The sequence below is a fragment of the Chelonoidis abingdonii genome, chromosome 15 (genome assembly GCF_003597395.2).
Source record: "Chelonoidis abingdonii isolate Lonesome George chromosome 15, CheloAbing_2.0, whole genome shotgun sequence".
In the NCBI taxonomy this organism is placed as follows: Eukaryota; Metazoa; Chordata; order Testudines; family Testudinidae; genus Chelonoidis; species Chelonoidis abingdonii.
In genome coordinates, this window is record NC_133783.1 from 45,003,112 (window position 1) to 45,021,657 (window position 18,546).

At 41.8% G+C, this 18,546-nt stretch overlaps 1 protein-coding gene across 4 annotated transcripts in view; it reads right to left on the reverse strand.

Moving 5' to 3' along the window:
* The window catches only part of ZRANB1 (zinc finger RANBP2-type containing 1), a 64,981-nt gene extending 47,261 nt beyond the window's left edge, over positions 1–17,720 (reverse strand). For 2 of the 4 annotated variants that reach the window (XM_075072479.1, XM_032796476.2), the window contains exon 1: positions 17,452–17,687. The gene's annotated coding sequence lies outside the window, so the exon portion shown is untranslated. Of the gene's footprint in view, positions 1–17,451 lie in introns of all 4 variants that reach the window. The other 2 variants (XM_075072480.1, XM_032796478.2) reach the window with 2 other exon arrangements.
* Positions 17,721–18,546: the final 826 nt, after the last annotated feature.

Consider the following 18,546-nt stretch of genomic DNA (forward strand, 5'->3'; position numbering starts at 1 on the left):
GGTTATTTGCAGTGTGGGGAGAAGAAACTCATCTGGAAGCTGTAGTCGTCAGTTCAGAAAGTAAAGACGCCATCTCATCCCCTTCCTCTTTGGATACATGCATACCCTGCAAGAATTCAGTAGGGAGGAGGCCACCCCCAGCAAACTAGTTTAAGTTTTCCGATCCTTATCCCACTGAAAATCATAGCCACTGGAGTAAATTCACATGGGCAGAGAGAAAATATTCTCATGAACTGGCTCCCATGCCTAAGGTAAACAGAGCCATATTACCCTAAAGAGGCACGGTCAGGTCAAATTTAGCCCAAAATTTAAGTTTTGTAAAGATAAAACTTTTACAAAACCCAAGACAAAATAGTAATGGTTCTATGTTATAGGCATATTTTAATCTCTTTGGAACCAGGCTTTTTAAAATGAATATACATTGCTATGCAGTCTGTCCAGTGACACAATACTGCAGTGTTAAGAACCAAGAAGTGATACACACTAGAAAATGGCTATTTTCATTGTCCATGCCAAGAATACAACAAACCAATGTACTATCTAAAAGTGTATTTTTAAATTTCAGTTTTAATAATATAGGATTTGCACAAGAGATAAGGATATTAGATTTTAAAATATCACTTTCACTACATCAATGTTGTTTGCCTTTCTCCAGAATCTAAAATTTTGTTGATATTCCAGACATGTCATAAAAAGGAAATAAGTGTGTCTCACTGTTGGATAAAATGGGAAATAGACACGCTTCAGATTTGTTACAGAATAGATTACTTTTTCAAAATTACTTAATAAAAGGTCATTTATATGTTTTGAAAGTCTCCCCATTGAAGGGATTTAACAGTGAGCTACATGTCTACAGTCAAGAAAGCTACTTCTATTTTTATTATTATGGTTAAGACACATTTAATTGATGTATTCCAATATAGTGATTGTTACTCTTGTCTGAAGGTTCCGTTAAGTACTCAGTTTAGTAGCACATCAATAAAAACTGAAAATCCTTCATTTGATGTAAACAAGGAAATTAAAATGCACTTGTAATGTAAACATGTGCATCATTTTGTTATTCGAATCAGTAATGAGTCAAGCATTTCAGAGGTTATTCAGAGCTAAAGCAACAATCTTTAAGAGATACTCATTTGGAATAAAAGAGCTGTCATGGTACTTTAAAAAGACAGTCCAGGTTATGTCTAAAAACTAATCTAATGTCATGCTAAATTTGTTCATCGTTAAAAATTCTAGACAGCAAGACAGTTTAAAGATTACAATACACTAATTACAGGTGCAAAGTCTACCCATTCTGCTTAAAGATAATATGATTAATCTTGTCCTAACGGTGTTCTGACTTTATGAATCACTAAGAATAAATTTAAGATTTGTCAATACTAGACAGTCTTAAAAACAATCATATCAACTGGGTATCATTTGAGTACTTGCAAGAGAGACTAAAGAAGTATATAAATAGTCACAGATTCCTTTACGCTTTTTCTTTTTTTATTTTGAGGACATTCATATTTGTTCACCAATACATTTTTGTTTAAGTCCATCATTAAAACTGTCAGTGTTTCAGACTAGACAATGTCACTATACACTACAAATTAGACAGGAATGGATTAACCATAACACGTAATTTTGATAGTTGGGTGTTACCATGTAAGCAACAGAGAAAGCACACTTACAGAACCATCAACTGGCAAAAACAAGGCATTATAAGACGCAATTAGAGTAATTTTAGCTTCAGCAAGCAGAGTCTTTTTAATTCAATGAGTACCAAAAAAACCAAGTATCACTGAATAACTGTTTAGATCAGTGATACTCAGACTGAGGCTCATGAGCCAGAAATGGCAATTTGGTTAATAATTAAATCAGTGTTTTAATATCATGTGCTGCAATCAGGATGATTTCCCTATGTTATCAACCAATTGTAAGTTGATAAAAATCATAAAATACTCTCAGTCATTTTGCTGTGAGAATATATTAAAAAAAAACTAAATCTTTTTACTGTCATACTGTTTGAATATAAACGTATAGCCCTATTGTAAATGAAACAATTAATTCACTCTGCCGTGGCTCTTTTGGGTAATGATTGCTGAATTCGCTCCTGAACACTGAGGTCTGAGTATCACTGGTTTAGATACATCCCCTCAGCTTACAAAGGGCATGATTACATGATTTTCTGCTGATCAAAGCAATACTATTCTGCACACAGAGCAAGCGGTTCTAGACTCAAGTAATGCAAATTATCTCCCAAACACTACTGCTCTAACAAGTAAGCCCCCCAAAACATTTCACCCTTATACAGAGTGTAAGATGCAAAATATAGGCAATCACATTTAATAAAGATGGTTATTAGCAATGGTGATTTGGAACACTATTAAAACACCCAGACTGACAAATCAAAAGGAATGAATGATGAATACTTACTGAATCAACTTGCAAAACAAAGGGGTATCTATGACACTAATAAATAAAACTATTAAGTTTTTAAAACAGTATTTAATTTTTCAACTGCGTAAAAGCTACAAGTGGTTTCTTCATAAACATGAAGTTGGAGATACAGTTCAGATGACCTTAAGAACAACAACAGATTCTGTTTAACCCCCCTGACCCAAAATACAGGATGGGAAGGATCAGGTGTCATCCTTTGACTTCTCAGTTGTGTCATTTTCAGACAGACAGACATCTATTCAAACTTTGAAATAGCTACCTAAAATCTACCAGAGTTGAACAAATTAATCTTAATTTGTTCAACACAGACAACATATCAAAAGATCCTGCCTACACTAGACTTTATTGGTATTGGGTGTCCAAACACTATACAATTATCCCTTGCTGAAGGTAGATTAGCTATTGATTTGGACCACACTGTTCAACATCTGACACAGAAAACATAATTGAATATACTTTCAGCATTAGGTTAAATAGTCTGCAACAAGTGTGTTTGGGGGAAAACTATGTTCAGTCACAGTTAAAAAAATAATTATGCGATACTGGGTTATCCTATATTGTTTAAGTTCCAGTGTAAATGCCTTCAAACATTTAACATGTTTATTAAGCAATGAGGAAGAAAACAAAAATCACTGAAAGTTTGCACATGACAATAATTCGAGGAGCAGTAAACAATGAAGATGACAGATCACCGATTCAGAGTGACCTGGATCACTTGGTAACCTGGCTGCAAGCAAATCATGTGTCATCTCTCTAGACGTAAATGTATACAAGAAAGAAATGTATACAAGAAATGTAAATATATACAAGAAAGAATGTAGGCCATACTTACATGACTGAGAACTCCACCCTGGAAAGCAATAACTCTGAAAAAGATTTGAGGATCATAGTGGACAGTCAGCTGAACATGAAATCTAACTAGAATGCTGTGTCCAAAAGAGCTAATCAGATTTTAGGATGCATAAACAGGGCAATCTCACATAGGAGCAGACAGGTTATTTTACCTCTGTATTTGGCAAAGGTGCTACTGCTGCCGGAATCATGCAGTTCTGGTGTCCACAATTCAAGAAAGATGTTGATAAATGGGAGTTCAGAGAAAAGCCATGAGAATGATTAAAGGATTAGTGCCTTATGGTGATAAGACTCCAGGAGCTGAATCTATTTAGCTTAACAAAGAGAAGGTAAAGGGGCCAACATGGGGAACAAATATTTAATAATGGGCTCTTCAGTTTAGCAAAGACAGGTACAATCCAATCAAAGAGGCTAGAAGTTGAATCCAAACAAATCCCAGATGGAAATAAGGCATACATTTTTGTCAGAGTAATTAACCATTGGAACAGTTTACTAAAAATCATGGTGGATTCTCCATCACTGATAACTTTTAAAATCAAGGTTGAATGTTTTTCTAAGTTCTACGGCCTGCATTATACAGGAGGTCAGACTAGATGATCACAGTGATTCCTTCTGGCTTTGGAATCCATGAATCTGAAAAAGGGTACACAGCCACACTCATAATGATATCAAGTGGTTTCACATAATTCAGCTAGGTAAGAAATGGACAGAGGCATGACAAAAACAGGAGTGAATTATATTTTAGTTGCAAGAGAGGTGCAGATGACTTAGTGCATTTCCTGCACTATTCAAAGTGCAATATAAACTACTATAGGGATTCTTCAACTTTTTTTATTCAGGAAATTAATTTTTTTTTAAAAAAAAAGCTTTAGTCAATTTAAGGTTAGTAATCCAAGTTTGGCTCCAAGCACATACATTTTACAAATAAATCCCAAAAAATTAGGGCTGCTTCAAGTCTTCTGACTGTTGGACTGAGCACTCTAATTCTCGTTGAACCTCATTTTTAGGTCTGTCTCACATCTGAATGACCTTTCTGCTTTCTACTGCAGATGCTCATAGCTTTTCTAAGCAGCACACAAAAATCAACATGAAGTCTTTTCAGTTTCACTGCTGCCCACAAGGTTCTGTGGAGAAACAAATACACCTCTACCCCAATATAACACATTCCTCAGCAGACAAAAAAAAAATAATAGTCTCACTGAGTTATAGGTGAGACTGCGCTATATCAAACTTGCTTTGGCCCTTGTTGGTTCCTTGTTCCCTGACCGCCCCCTCCAGATACCTCCGTCCCTAATCACTCCAGGATCCCATCTTCTACCCAACTGCCCTGTCCCCTGACTGCTCCAACCCCTATCCACTTCCCAGTGTGGGGAGGTTGAGGAAAGGATTCCCACTCCCCACACACACTCACCTGCAGCGGGAAGCGGAGCGACACGGCCCCAGCCTGCTCTGCTTTCCTTGCCCCAGCCCCAGCTGTGTCGCTGGGGGGCAGCTGGAGGAAGGTCCTGCACTCATCTGCCCGGTGGGAAGTGGAGCGCCACAGCTGGGAGCTGGCAGAGTGGAGCTGGCTGGGGCTGGGTTGCTCTACCTCCCACCACCGTGAGCGCAGGGAGGTTGGCGTAAGGACGTCCTCCACACTCACTGGCGGTGGGAAGCGGAGCGCCATGGCTGGGAGGTGGCAGAGTGGAGCGGGCTGGGGCCGCGTCGCTCCACTTCCCGCCGCAGGTGAGTGTGGAGAGGTTGGGGAAAGGATGCTCCCCATACTCACCTGCGGCGGGAAGCGGAGCACTGCAACTGGGAGCTGGCGGAGTGGAGCAGGCTGGGGCCCAGCTGCTCCACTTCCGCTGCTGCTGGTGAGTGTAGGGGGAATCCCTTCCTCCAATCCCCCTCCCCCGAGCAACATGACTGGGGCCAGGGCAAGGGAAGCAGAGCAGGCTGCTCCCCGCCCCCCGCTAATCCCCCAGGCCACTCTGGGACTGCGGGGCCCCCAGAAGTGCCCTCCCACAGCTCCTGCCCCCAGACCCTGGGGGGAGCCCCTGATCACCCCTGAGACCCTCTGCCCCTTATCAAACCCCTTGGCCTGGTCTAGCAGCTTTAACACGCTGCTCAGAGCAGTGTGTTAGAGCTTTACCGCCCTGTATGCGAACCCGCCTTATATTGGGTCGCGTTATATTAGGATAGAGGTGTAGTAGTTAATTGTACAATACAGTACTACACTTGGGAAATCTAGAAGCAGTAGCAGCACAAGGACTGAAAGCAGACCCTATATTTTAAAAAAATTGCAGTACAGTAGAACCTCAGTACAAACACTTCGAGAATGGAGATTGTTAACTCTGAAATGTTTGTAACTGAACAAAATGCTATGGTGGTTCTTTCAAAAGTTTACAACTGAACACTGACTTAATACATCTTTGAAACTTTACTATGTAGAAGAAAAATGCTGCTTTCCTTTTTCAGTAGTTTACATTTAACAGTACTGTACTGTATTTGCTTTTCTTTTCTTTTTTTGTTTCTGCTGCTGCCTGATTGCGTACTTCCGGTTCCAAATGAGGTGTGTGGTTGATTGGTCAGTTCATAACTCTGTAACACTGACATTCCACTGTAGTTCACCTTCAGAAAGTACTCTTTATAAATCACAAAAGGTAAGGTTTTTCTCTTTGTACAAAGTTTGATAGAAAGATGACTAAGCTTTAGGACTAAGGCAAATTTCCTATTAATCACTAAGGCTACAATTTTGTCACGGAGGTCACAGAAGTCAAGAAATCCATGACTTTCAGAGACCTCTGCAACTTCCTATCCTCCAAAGCAATTGTAACTTGAAAGAGCTACAAAGGAAGTCTCAAAATACATTAAACAAACTTAGTTGAATGCGAATGCACTTAAAATTAGAGCCCAGTGAGTAACTGATTTTTTGGCTTGATGAATAAATCAAAAGACACCTGAAGTATGTGTTTCAGGTTACCCCAAAATGGAAATCTTTTGGTCTTTCTTGCCAAAATTAAACACTGAAAAGAAGTCTGATTGTTTAGGTCAGTCAAAACATTTTGTTCTTTCCAAAACTAATTTGTGTTTTCAATTTTGTTTAGTTTTTGGGTGTGCTTTACCCTTTTCTAAATAATAAATCTAGCTAAATATTTAAATAAAACATTGTTTTGAAGTGAAATTATATTTTGAAAATGTCTAAAAATATTTGGACTTTCAGATTTATTTTTTTTAAACTTTAGCCAAAACTATTTGCTGAACATGAGCCAAATTCATGAATAGTTTTAGTCTACCTAAAACTGCATTTCCGGTGAGAAAGCTACTTGTCCAACAAATTTCTCTTAGCTCTGTGTAAAATTTCAGTCACTGATCTGGGTGCGGTTTTACAGGTTATAAATCACATTACTTTAAATTTCCTACATTGATTTTGTTAGATCTTAAATTTCCAAAGTAATCGTTAATATGTGACTCAAGCATTTAACATTAACAGCTTAGATCAGGCCCTAAATGATCTAAAGGTACAGTTTTTCCATTCACTTCATTGGACTTTGGATTAGGGCCAAGGAGTTTCTAGTACCTTGAAATAAGCAGGTTTAGAATAAGTCTTGCAAATAACCTTTGGCTTCTGTAGGAAACTTGACAAGACTGAAACAAATTAATATTAGTCTATTATTGGAATGTTAAATTTTTCAGGATTTCCATGTGCTGCATCAGACAGTAAATATTTGATTCTTTTGAAACTTTATTATGAGTCTACCTTTGCCCCTAACACTTATATATTTAATGGTCAACAAAAGTCAAGCAAAACTGCTATACTTCAACTTCAGGTCAGAAAATTGACTAACCAGTATTAAATTTGAAAGAAGTAATTTATTCATTCACTCAGCGTGGACATTAACAGGTTTTCAGAAGCAATAAGTCTTTGGCCGAGCAAAGCACGGCCTATGGAATTTCTGTTTGAGAACTTTTGAACACTGCAATCAATCAACTCCAGAATTTTAGGGAATATTCTATGCATCAGTGGGAAGAATCAGTGTGGACTGATTTAAATCAAAGTGATTTTAAATAATTTTAATCTTGTTTTATATTTGAACTTTAAGTTATCTGAAGAAAGTTATCAAGTAATGAGAATCAACATATTAAAACATGTTGATCTGCAACTAAATACAGCCTTCACTAAATTTGGTGGTACTTGTCAAGGAGGATATGCTGTATCTAAACACATTTATTTAAGCAATTATATAGCTTAACATACATTTATTCAAATTTTATGTTGATAATGGTGAATGATGCATTTCTTCTTGACTAGCTAATTTTTTTGGGTTAATCTTTATTTGGATTGAAATTTAAACACTTAAAATATGCACCAAAACAGCATTTTAATTTTTTTTTTTAAATATACTGAGGAGGGGAGAAGGATCAAGGAAGTAAGTTTAACAAAATGTTCTGAACTTAAACATTTATTAAATATTTCCTTCGTTATGTGTAAATTCCTGGTCATCGTGGCCTTCAAGATATTAGAACTAGTAGACCTCATTTTTTTCTCACCTAGTTTTATTTTCCACCTCCAATCTATTAAAGCTTTCCTGCTTTTTCATCTCCCAGCTGATTTCTTAACTTTGAACAAACTAGTAATTAAACTGAATAGTTGAATAAATTGAAATGAAAATATTCTCTCTGTAACTGCAAGAGGTTACTGTTGTCAAAATGTGGTTTAACGCTTCAGAATATTCTGGTTCTAGGTGATCAGCCAGTGACGTCGACTAGTATACTGTTTTGATTTTCTTTAAAACTTTGGCAATTAACGTACTACTCCATATTACTTAATTTAAATTATTTTTAGTAAGTTTAGTTCTTAACATGTTATAATTTCAAATTTAAGCAGATTTTATGAAGAAAAATGTACTTAATTTTTTACATATTTTATTTAAAAAAACTGATTTTTTAAAAATCCACACTGGATGGAACCCTATTTTTTTGGTGAAAATTGCAAAACTAAAAGTGGGGAATGAAGGTGTACATAGACTCTCTGACACGAGAGGGAGATGGGGGACAACCATAGAAATGTAGAGCTGGAAAGAACCTTGAGTGGTCATCTAGTCCATCACCCACACCCGTCCTTGCACTGCGACAGAACAAATTATGCCTACTCTCCCCCTGAAAAATGTTTGCATAACCTGTTCTTAAAAATCTCTAATGAACAAGGATTTCACAACCTCCCCTGGGAACTATTCCAGTCCTCAACTATCCTTACAGTTATGAAGTTTTTCTTAATATCTGAACACAAATCTCCCTAGCCACAGGTTAAGCAAATTACTTCCTGTCCTACCTTCAGTGGGCATGGAAACAATTGATCATCAGCCTCTTTATAACAGCCCTTAACATATCAGAAGACTAGCTGGTTCCTCTTCAGTATTCTTTGCTCAAGACTAAATATGCCTAGTTTTGTAACCTTTCCTCAGAGGGTCAGGTTTTCTAAACTTTTCATTTTTGTTGCTTTCCTCTGGATTTTCTCCAATTTGTCCACATCTTTCCTAAAGTGGGGCACCAAGAACTGGACCCAGTACTCCAGCTGATGTCTCTCCATGCAGAGTATAGTGAAACAGTTATGTCCCATGTCTTATATATGGTATTCCAGAATGTTTCCCTTTTATCACAACTGCACCACACTGACGACTCATATTCAATGTGCTACTCCAGGGGAATTCTGCATCACCACACAATGCAGAATTTTGCAAAAATTAACATCCACACAATTTCTTTACCCCCACAGAAATGGGCTGCAGTGCTGCTAGTCACCACTGGACTCAGAACAACCCAGCTTGCACACAGACACTGCTGGGAGGAGGGAGAGAGCGCTACAGGGTCCCTGGCTGCTGAAGTTCCCAGAATGCCTCGAAGGAAGGAGAGGGCAGCACACAGGAAACTGTGTAAGCCCAGGACCAAGCATCAGGCTGTTTTTCCCTCTGGATCTCTGGGTGAGAGGAGTGTGTTGGGGGTGTCTGGACAAGGGAGGCCCTGCATCTGGACTTTGGGTTTGGAGGGGCTGAGAGTGTCTGGCCCCCCAGCTGGGCTCTGGGGAGAAAAGGGGGCAGAGAAACAGAAACTGAGTTGTCACAGGGGTTTCTTTAACTTTCTACTCCTGGGGGAATTTTTGTGCGTGTTAGTATTGTTAGACATGCTTGCTAACAGGTTATTTTGAAATAAAATTACCAAAATAACTGAAACTGGCGTGATTATGCAGCGTTATTTTGACAAATAAAATTTTCAGATTTTTTTTGCAGAATTTTAAAATATTGTGAACAGAATTTAATTTTTAGACATAGAATGCGCCCAGGAGTAATGTGCAATCCTGTATAACCCCCAGATCTTTTTCGGTGGTACTATCTCCTAGCCAGTTATTCCCCATTTTGTAGTCAGCATTTTATTTTTATTTCCGAAGTGTAGTACATAGAAAACATTCCGCAAATACATTAGACGCAAGAGGAAGATAAAGCACAGGGTAGGCCCATTACTCTAGGAATGGAGGGGAACAATAACAGAAAATGTGGAAATGGCAGAAATGCTATGTGACTTTTTTTGTTTTAGTTTTCACCAAAAAAGTTAGTCACAATTGGACAGCTAACATAACGAACGTCAGTGAAAATAAAGTAGGCTCAGAAGTTAAAATAGTGAAAGAACTACTTAGACAAGTTAGATGTCTTTAAGATCACCAGGAGCTTATGAAACACATACTAAAATACTCAAGGAGCTGACTGAGGAGATACCTGAGCCATTAGCAATTATCCTTGAAAAGTGAAGCAAGACGGAAGAGATTCCAGGGGACTGGAAGAGGGCAACCCAGGGAATTACAGATCAGTCAGCTTAACTTCAATATCCGGAAAGATAATGAAGCAAATAATTAAGCAATGAATTTGCGAGCACCTAGAAGAAAATAAAGTGATAAGTAATAGTCAGCATACATTTGTCAATAATAAGTTGTGTCAAACCAACCTAATAGCTTTCTTTGACAGGGTAACAAGCCTTGTGGATAGAGGGGAGTGGTAGATGTGTTATAGCTTGATTTTAGTAAGGCTTTTGATACTATGACCATCTTATAAACTAGGGAAATACAACCCAGATGGAGCTACTATAAGGTTGGTGAATAACTGGTGGGAAAACCATTCCCAGATAATAGTTATCTGTGGTGCACAGTCAAGCTGGAAGGGCATATCAAGTTTGTGAAGGATATCAAGCTGGGAGGGGTTACAAATGCTTTGGAGGGTAGTATTAAAATTTAAAATGATCTAGACAAACTGCAGAAATGGTCTGAAGAAGACAGGATGAAATTCAATAAAGACAAATGCAAAGCACTCCACTTGGGAAGGAACAATCAGTTGCACACACACAAAATGAGAATGACTGCCTAGGAAGAAATACTGCAGAAGGGAATTAGGTAGTCACAATGGATCACAAGCTAGATATGAGTCAACGGCATAACACTTTTGCCAAAAAAAAAAAAAGGGGGGGGGCAAACATTGTGAGTTGTATTAGCAGGAGAATTGTAAGCAAGACAGAGGAAGTACCATATATACTCATTCATAAGCCACATATTTTTGGTATAAAAATGAAACAAAGAGCAGCGGTCAGCTTATAAATGGGTCTACACCAAAATTTGATGATTTTAAACTCTGCGAAATCACTGAATTGAATATCTAATACATTGTCATTTTGTTTATCTGAAGCATCTGCAGGCATGGAGCCCCTCAGCTCCCTGTCCACAGTTTGCCGTTCCCAGCCAATGGGAGCTGTGGCATGCCACAGGGAACTGAAGGGTTCTGAGTCTGCAGATGGTCTAGATAATATTTAGTCCTGTAATCTTCCTTAAAACATATAGGAAGTGTAAAATAAAAGCAATTAAAGAGCAATTTTACAGAATGATTTTTTGCTGTATCATTGTATAGAAAGAAAAAGTGCTACTATTAGGACACTCAAAATATTACTAGCCATCAGAACGTTTTATTTAACTCTTGTACCATTTTATTCAATTTTGCATAAATCACTGCAAAAATTACAGGACTGGTCTAAATTATTTCCACAGATTATTTGTAAAGGGATCTTATGCTGAAAAGTATCAGAGAGGTAGCCGTGTTAGTCTGGATCTGTAAAAGCAGCAAAGAGTCCTGTGGCACCTTATAGACTAACAGACATTTTGGAGCATGACGTATTCACCCACGAAAGCTCATGCTCCAAAATGTCTGTTAGTCTATGACAAGCCTGTACAACTCGTAAAGCGGCGAGGGCCACATTACTCCAAAGAAAACAGCTGAGGGCCGAAACCTCCTGGCCCTGCAGAAACACACTCCCCCCCAGCACCTCCCAGCCCCACGGAAACACCCCAACCCAGGGCCGCCCAGCCCTGCGGAAACAAACCCTCCTTCCCCAGCGTCACCCCACCAAAACAGCTGTGGGCCAAAAAGGAAGGTTGGGGGTGGGGAGGTGATACTTTATTTTAAAACAACCAGGGGCTCCCAGCTGAAGAGGTGGCTGGGAGCCCTCAGGGTGAAATTAAAGGGCCCAGGGCTCTGGCGGCTGGGGGAACCCGGTAGGGCTGGCTCTAGGTTTTTGCTGCCCCAAGCAAAAAAAAATTTGACTGCCCCCGTCCCAGCCCTGAGCTCCCCCCTGTACCCTCCTGCTGTCCCAGTCCTGGGCTCTCCCCCCACCCACCCACACCCTGCCACCCCAGCGCTGGGCTTCCCCCTTTCCTCCCCACCAGTGCCATCCTCCCACTCCGCTGCTGCCCCAGCCCTGGGCAACCCCCCAACAGTGCCCCCCCCACACACCTCCTGCCGCCCCAGCCCTGGGTCACTGGTAACTCGCTCCCAGGGCGGGTCATTCAGCAGGAATTTTGGATGTGCACAAAACAGACAGGATTGGGTCCCATATGGTTACAGAGCTGCAGTAAAGTGGAACAATTTTCAGCTTGTGTGATTGGAGGATATCTGGATGCATATTATAAGACTGTCCTCCATAAATGAGGAAAAGTTGAGGTGCCTTTATTATTCTTTTGTTCCACTCTTTCTTTCTATGGGAATTTGCCAATGCAATAACAGTGTCTTTCTTTTAAACAAACAAAAAGGCAATGGCTGTTGAAAATAGCAATTCTAATCATAATAAGCATTTCTTGCTCAATTTTATCCTACTTTTTCTACAGCAAGTTACAGTGGATCAGTATATTTGATCGGAGAGAAATGAAGTAACAGCTGCCCAAACTGAGCTTGAGCACTCCTGAATTTTGAGGTGTTCAAATCTGGAAGGCATGTGCTTGGGGGGAGGGGGAGGCCTGTGTGCTCCAAGGGGGAGCATGGCAGCAATGTGTCTGTGGCTGCACAGAGCCAGACACACTGATCTGAGTGGCACGGTAAGGGGACCGGGGGTTGGAGAAGGGGTAGGGGGTTCCAGGGGAGCAGTCCAGGGACAGGGAGCAGTTGGATAGGCATGGGAGTCCCAGGGGTTTAATCAGAGGATAGGTAGGGGGTGGGGTCCGGGGGGGAAGTTGGGGAGGTCTCAGGAGGGGGCAGTTGGGGACAAGGAGAAGGGAGACTTAGAAAGGGGCTGGGGTCCCAAGGGGAAGGGGTCTCCTGAGGGAGCAATCGGGGGACAAGGAGAGCGGCCTTTAGATAGGGGGTGGGGTCCTGGGGGGCAGTTAGGGGCAGAGGTCAATCAGCAGCCGCAGGCCCAGATTCAAAGTGCTCTGGGCTGCTCGCAGCCATGGGGAGCCCTGAGCCCTTTAAATCCCAGACGGCCCCACCGCTGGAGCAGGGATTCAAAGGGCTCTGGGGTGCCTGAAGCCACGGGCAGCCCTGAGCCCTTTAAATCCCAGCCGCAGCTGGGAATCTCTGCAGGCAGCCCAGAGCCCTTTGATTCCCAGCCGTGCTGGGATTTAAAGGGCTCTGGGCTCCCCGCTGCTGCAGGCAACACAGAGCCCTTTGATTCTCTGCCGCGGCCGGGATTCAAAGGGCTCTGGGCTGCCCGCAGAGAGCTGTGTGCGGGGGATTTAGAATCCCCCGCCGGGCCGCACAGTGAGGCTCCGCGAGCCGCATGTTATGCAGGCCTGGTCTATAAGGTGCCACAGGACTCTTTGCTGCTGAAAAGGAAATTCTCTCTCAAGCCATGAACAAAAGCTTTATCAAGAAAATAAGTAAACAAGGAAGATCTTAAATTTAAAAGAGCAAGTGAGTCCAATATCTGAATTCCCTACATGTCAAAACGGCAACTAGTTTGACAAAAACGTATGAAAGTGTTATAATGTTATTAATACTAGTTAAATGTCTAATGTAAATTATGTTTGAAATTGTGATTAAAAACAAAACTTTATCTTTTAAAAGTCCAACATATTCAACTCAAATATCACCACAAAGCAGCAATTATCTGCTATTTAAATGATTTTACCAAGCAATGCCATTTGGCAACTGATGCAGTAAGCTCATCACCAGCTGTGTCAAACATCACAACCGATACAAATGATGAGAGAATGGGAACAAAAATAAATGAGTATCACCTATTAAAAAGCTAAAATGAAGACTCTGATAACTACAGAATTGTTCTCTTCTAGTTTCCCTTGTACTAGTTTATTTACTGTTTCCAAACACAACTAAAGTTTAGGTCCATTTTAAATTGCTACTACACCAATTAAGATGCAGCCTACTTGTTTACAGAAGTCGTTAGGAAATAGCTGGTATTTTTGCAGTTAGTTAGGAAACGTGATACTATATTAGTAGAATTGGTGAGAAAAGATTAAACTGGTTAGCTACCCTGCAGATCTAGCAGCAGTTTAATTATTGCACAAACATCAATGATGATGCAGTACAAAGACAGACAATTTAGCAGAGAGTGCTATACAAGAAGAAATAGTTTAACAAATCGGCATCATAATTTCAGCTCTCTCCAAAAGAAAGATGTGGGAGATGAAGATAGAAGAAATAATTTTAAAAAGTCAAGCTGAAGGCAGGCATTAAACATGGGGAGGGCATATAACATGTAAATTAAGCTGATACCATACTAAGATGCTTGGTAGAATTCACATGAATTTTAAGCATTAGCAAGGTACACCTAATTTGGATATGTTTAAACAAAACTTCAATTCCTACAGATTCAATACTTAAGCAAAAAGGAAACATGTTAATGAGTATAAACCTGTAAACAAATACAAGTTCCTAGTGCAAAAGTAGGAAAGGTGGCCAAGATTGTTTCCTCCTAGTAGGAATCCTAAAATTACAAGCTGAACACCAGAAGCCAGAGCTGCATTGAACAGACGAATCTAAACTAACTTTGCTCTCTTCACTACCTGCATAGTTGTGGGTCAGTCACTTCCTGATGTATCATTCTAAAATGTGCCATACAGAGACAACACAACTAATAAAATGCTTCTGATGGAGGACACACTCCACCTATTTTATATAGTTTAAGGATCTGAGATATAAATTAAGTATTATTCATATTTCAAATTAAGGCTTTTTCCATGATGAACTATTGTCCAGGAGTTCTAACATGCACTGAAAGTCACTCAAGGATAAAATTTGAGTAAGTTGTTTTGACCCAGAAGTATTTTTAACCTATGCCTCTAAAAGTCCACTTTGAGCTATGCTTCTGTATCAAGTGCATAAAAGGAGTGGTTTCTAATTATTTAGTGTTCCTGTTTATTCTAAAATATCTTCATTTTATTAAAAAATTAATATTGTGGACCACTCTCCAATAACAAGGGAGTAGTGTATTTGCAAATCCAGGGGCTGAGTGGGGACCATGATTTTTTCTATTTTGAGGAATGGCTACCAGCATTTCAACAAATCCTTTCTTCAAAACCATTACACTATATAGTTGAAGCCTCCAAAAGCCTGTGAGCTGCAATAGATGCAGAAATGTTATTCCAGTCCAGCACTGTGACAAAACTAAATCTTTAATGATTTTACATCAACATGCATAAGTTAAAAACACTTGCAGATATTAGACTGCAAACTAGGAGACACCAACTTAATTTCTGGTGTCCACTTCCACAGTTAGAAGATGCTGGTGACAGCTCATGTTGCTCTACCATACTGAAACCCCTCTGGATGATTACTGACCAGTACTAATGGGTTTCAATGTCCTCCTTCACAATTATCGAAGTCATACTATTAGAGACTCAAAATGAAGTGCTGATTAAACCAAAGGAAGAAGGGTGTCCTGAATTACTCTTTTGGGGTTCTGAATACAGTTATATTAACAAAAAAAAAGGTTAATTTCTGCAGTGGACAACTCTGCACGTAACTGATATTGCACACAAAAAAGCTGAGAGGTGAGAGTTAGTGTATGCTATCACTAGACAAATTACTGTGTCCCCAAATATACATCTGCACACTAGATTAAAATGTGAATCTTTAAGCAGTTAAAGATTCAGGTATTGTTCCAGTAACCTCTAAAAAGGAAACACTACTGTCCAAAGGGGCAATTGTCAAAAATTCTAGAAAAGTTATTTTCTTCATTGGTATCACTGAAAGTCACTGTGCTAGTAAAAAGGTCTTAGTAGCTGTGCTGTGTCTGCCATGCAGGGAACCCAGATTCTATATCTGCAATCGTATTAACACCATCTAGTCCTGAGTGGGTAGCTGGGACTAATCAGGAAGAGGTGTGTTCAGAATCTGGATTGAAGAATGAAAGATTGCCTACCTACAGCTGTTCATAGAGTTGCATTAATGAACTCCAAAGAGGGTTGTATAGTTTAACTTTTGGAGACAGTCCTAAGGAGCCACCATCAAAGTGAATATCAGAAGATTATTTTACAGTCTATTAATAAGAATGATTTCAGTTCATAAATATTTCAGATCCTGTTCTGACTATGGTTTATCTTCGTACATCAACATCACAAATGCTCTGTACAACTCGGTACCATGTTCAACATTAACTATGGATATCCTACTGTCTATAATACATGTACAAACAAGTAACTCACAACATGCAAGTGGCTTCTGTAGTACAGAGGTAAAGACTCCTCTAGAAAAAAATGGGGGGAGGGGGAGAGAGAATAAATAGGAGTCAACAGACCTATGATCTCATTCATGTAGATCTCAGTACTGCAGATGTTGGGGTTTGGGGCGTGGGGGCGGGGAAGAGGAAGTTCTCTGGCTTTCTCCTGTTTAACAGTCTGTGATTTGACATATCTTCTGTATGCTTGTCTTGTCAAGCGCTTTTGGGTGGTGATAAACCGCAGATACCAGTTCACAAAAAAAAAAACCTTCTTTCAGGACACGTTACGCATTAGCAATTCCTGATTATTCCAATGGAGAAGTGAACGATATCACTAATACAAAAACATAACAAGTTAATGGAGCACCAAACAAAAACGTCTCAACACGCTATTAGATATTAATAGTGTTGTAATCAAAAGCCTTATGGCAGAAGATCACACAAACCTCCCGTTAAGTAAGCTGGTGATCATCCCCGACTATAAAACACTCAACCTAGTTGGGTCCTGACGCCGCAGGTATTTATCTACACCCGTAAAAACCAACAAGGAACGAGTCAAGCATCGTCTACTCTTTTTGAGCAGGGTCCTGTGAGAACGCCGGCAGGCGGCGGGGGGCACGAAGCAACGGCTCGCCCTTTTCCAGGCCTGTCGACTCCACGTACCGGAAGAGAAAAGTTTCAGGAGCCCCCCTCCCCCCCCACCTCCAAACCGGGAAGGTAAGGCGGCGCGGCCCCGGCTCAGCGACCGGAGCCGCAGCGCAGCGCTACAAGCGCGGGATGGGACTTCCCCTGGGCGCTCACCGTGGCGGAAAGACCAGAGCAGCAAGGGTGCCGCTGGCCGGACGGAGGGCACTGACACCCACACCCCGCCGGCCATCCGACGTTTAAAAGGGGCAGAAGGGGAAGGGGGAAGAACTAGGACAGGGGGCACCCAAGCCAACTGACGTCGTCGTGGCGTGTCGGTGGGCGACTCGGAAGTAGCAGGAACGCGGAAGCCCCTGCCTAAGGCTGTCCACGCAGGGCAGGGGTGTCTTGTCCAGAAGGGCGGCGAGGGAAAGACACACCCCCCCGGCGTGGTCGGAGGGAGAGCGGGGCCTTAAGGGCGGCGGTTGGTTTCCAAAGGAGCCGCCGGTGGGTGCCCAGAGGAGGAATCGCTCCTGTCGGGGAGGGGGCGGAAAAAAGGGTTGCCTGTACCTCCCGCGCGCCGCCTGCTCTGCCGCTGCTCCCGGATCCGTCCCTCAGACACTTACTCGTGCAAGCAGGCCCCCGCGCCCCCACACCCCCGCCCCGCAGGCTGCGGGTCCCCGCTCAGGACATGGTCTCTCCCGGCCTAGCTAGCTCGCTTGGCCGCGGGCGCTCCCACTCGGCGCAGCCGGGGGGATCTGCAACCCCAGACTCCCGAATCCTCTAATGGCGGCGGCTAAAGCAGCCCAAAGCAAAATAAATCCCCATACGGCGGAGGGCTCTCACGTCAGCGAGCCCGGAACCCTGACGTATGCTCATTGGCGGAAAGCACCCCGTCCACCTAGCCAATGCCAGAGCGCCTCTTTGGGAAGAAGTGGTGATGTCATCCCTGCCGCTGTGAGGATGCGGCCGTTCTCCCCTCCCCCATAGACAACTGGAGAGCTGCTCTCTCTCCCCCGACCAGCCCAGAGAAAGACCCGCCCTCTCTCAGGGAGGCGGACTCTCCCCTCCCCCCCCCGGCTCCTCCCCCAATAATTTACGGAGCTTCTCCCTCTTCCTGGCCTGCTCCTGCCAGAGGACCACACATCTTGTCAGGTTGCCAGTTTTGCTAGGACATATTCCTGGAGGTTTCATCACAGGACATACAACTGAATCTTTAATTTCTGGGGGCTGCAGGACAATCCTGGAGGGTTGGCAACCCTGCATGAATAGACCCTATCGCCAACAGGGGAGCAGCCTTACCCCAACTCTACCCCACAGTTCATTCCCCTCCCCCAGGAGACCAGCCACAACAGAGCTTCCCCACCGTTCCACATATAAGGACCCCCTGTACTACAATATAAACTGTATTATATTGTTCAGCTACTAGGTGGTGCTACTTGTAACACCTGATCTGAGCATGCAACAGATCTACCTGGTGGTGAATTAAAGTGTAGACTTAAAGCAAACACACCTCTGGTGTACATCTCTGGGAAGGAAGCACTATAGCCAGATCATATCTGGTACAAGAGCCTGAACTGCTAATAGCAGCCCTACTGTGTACCACAGGGCTGGCCAACCTGGGCCTTAGAAGGAGCCAGAATTTACCAATGTACACTGCAAAAG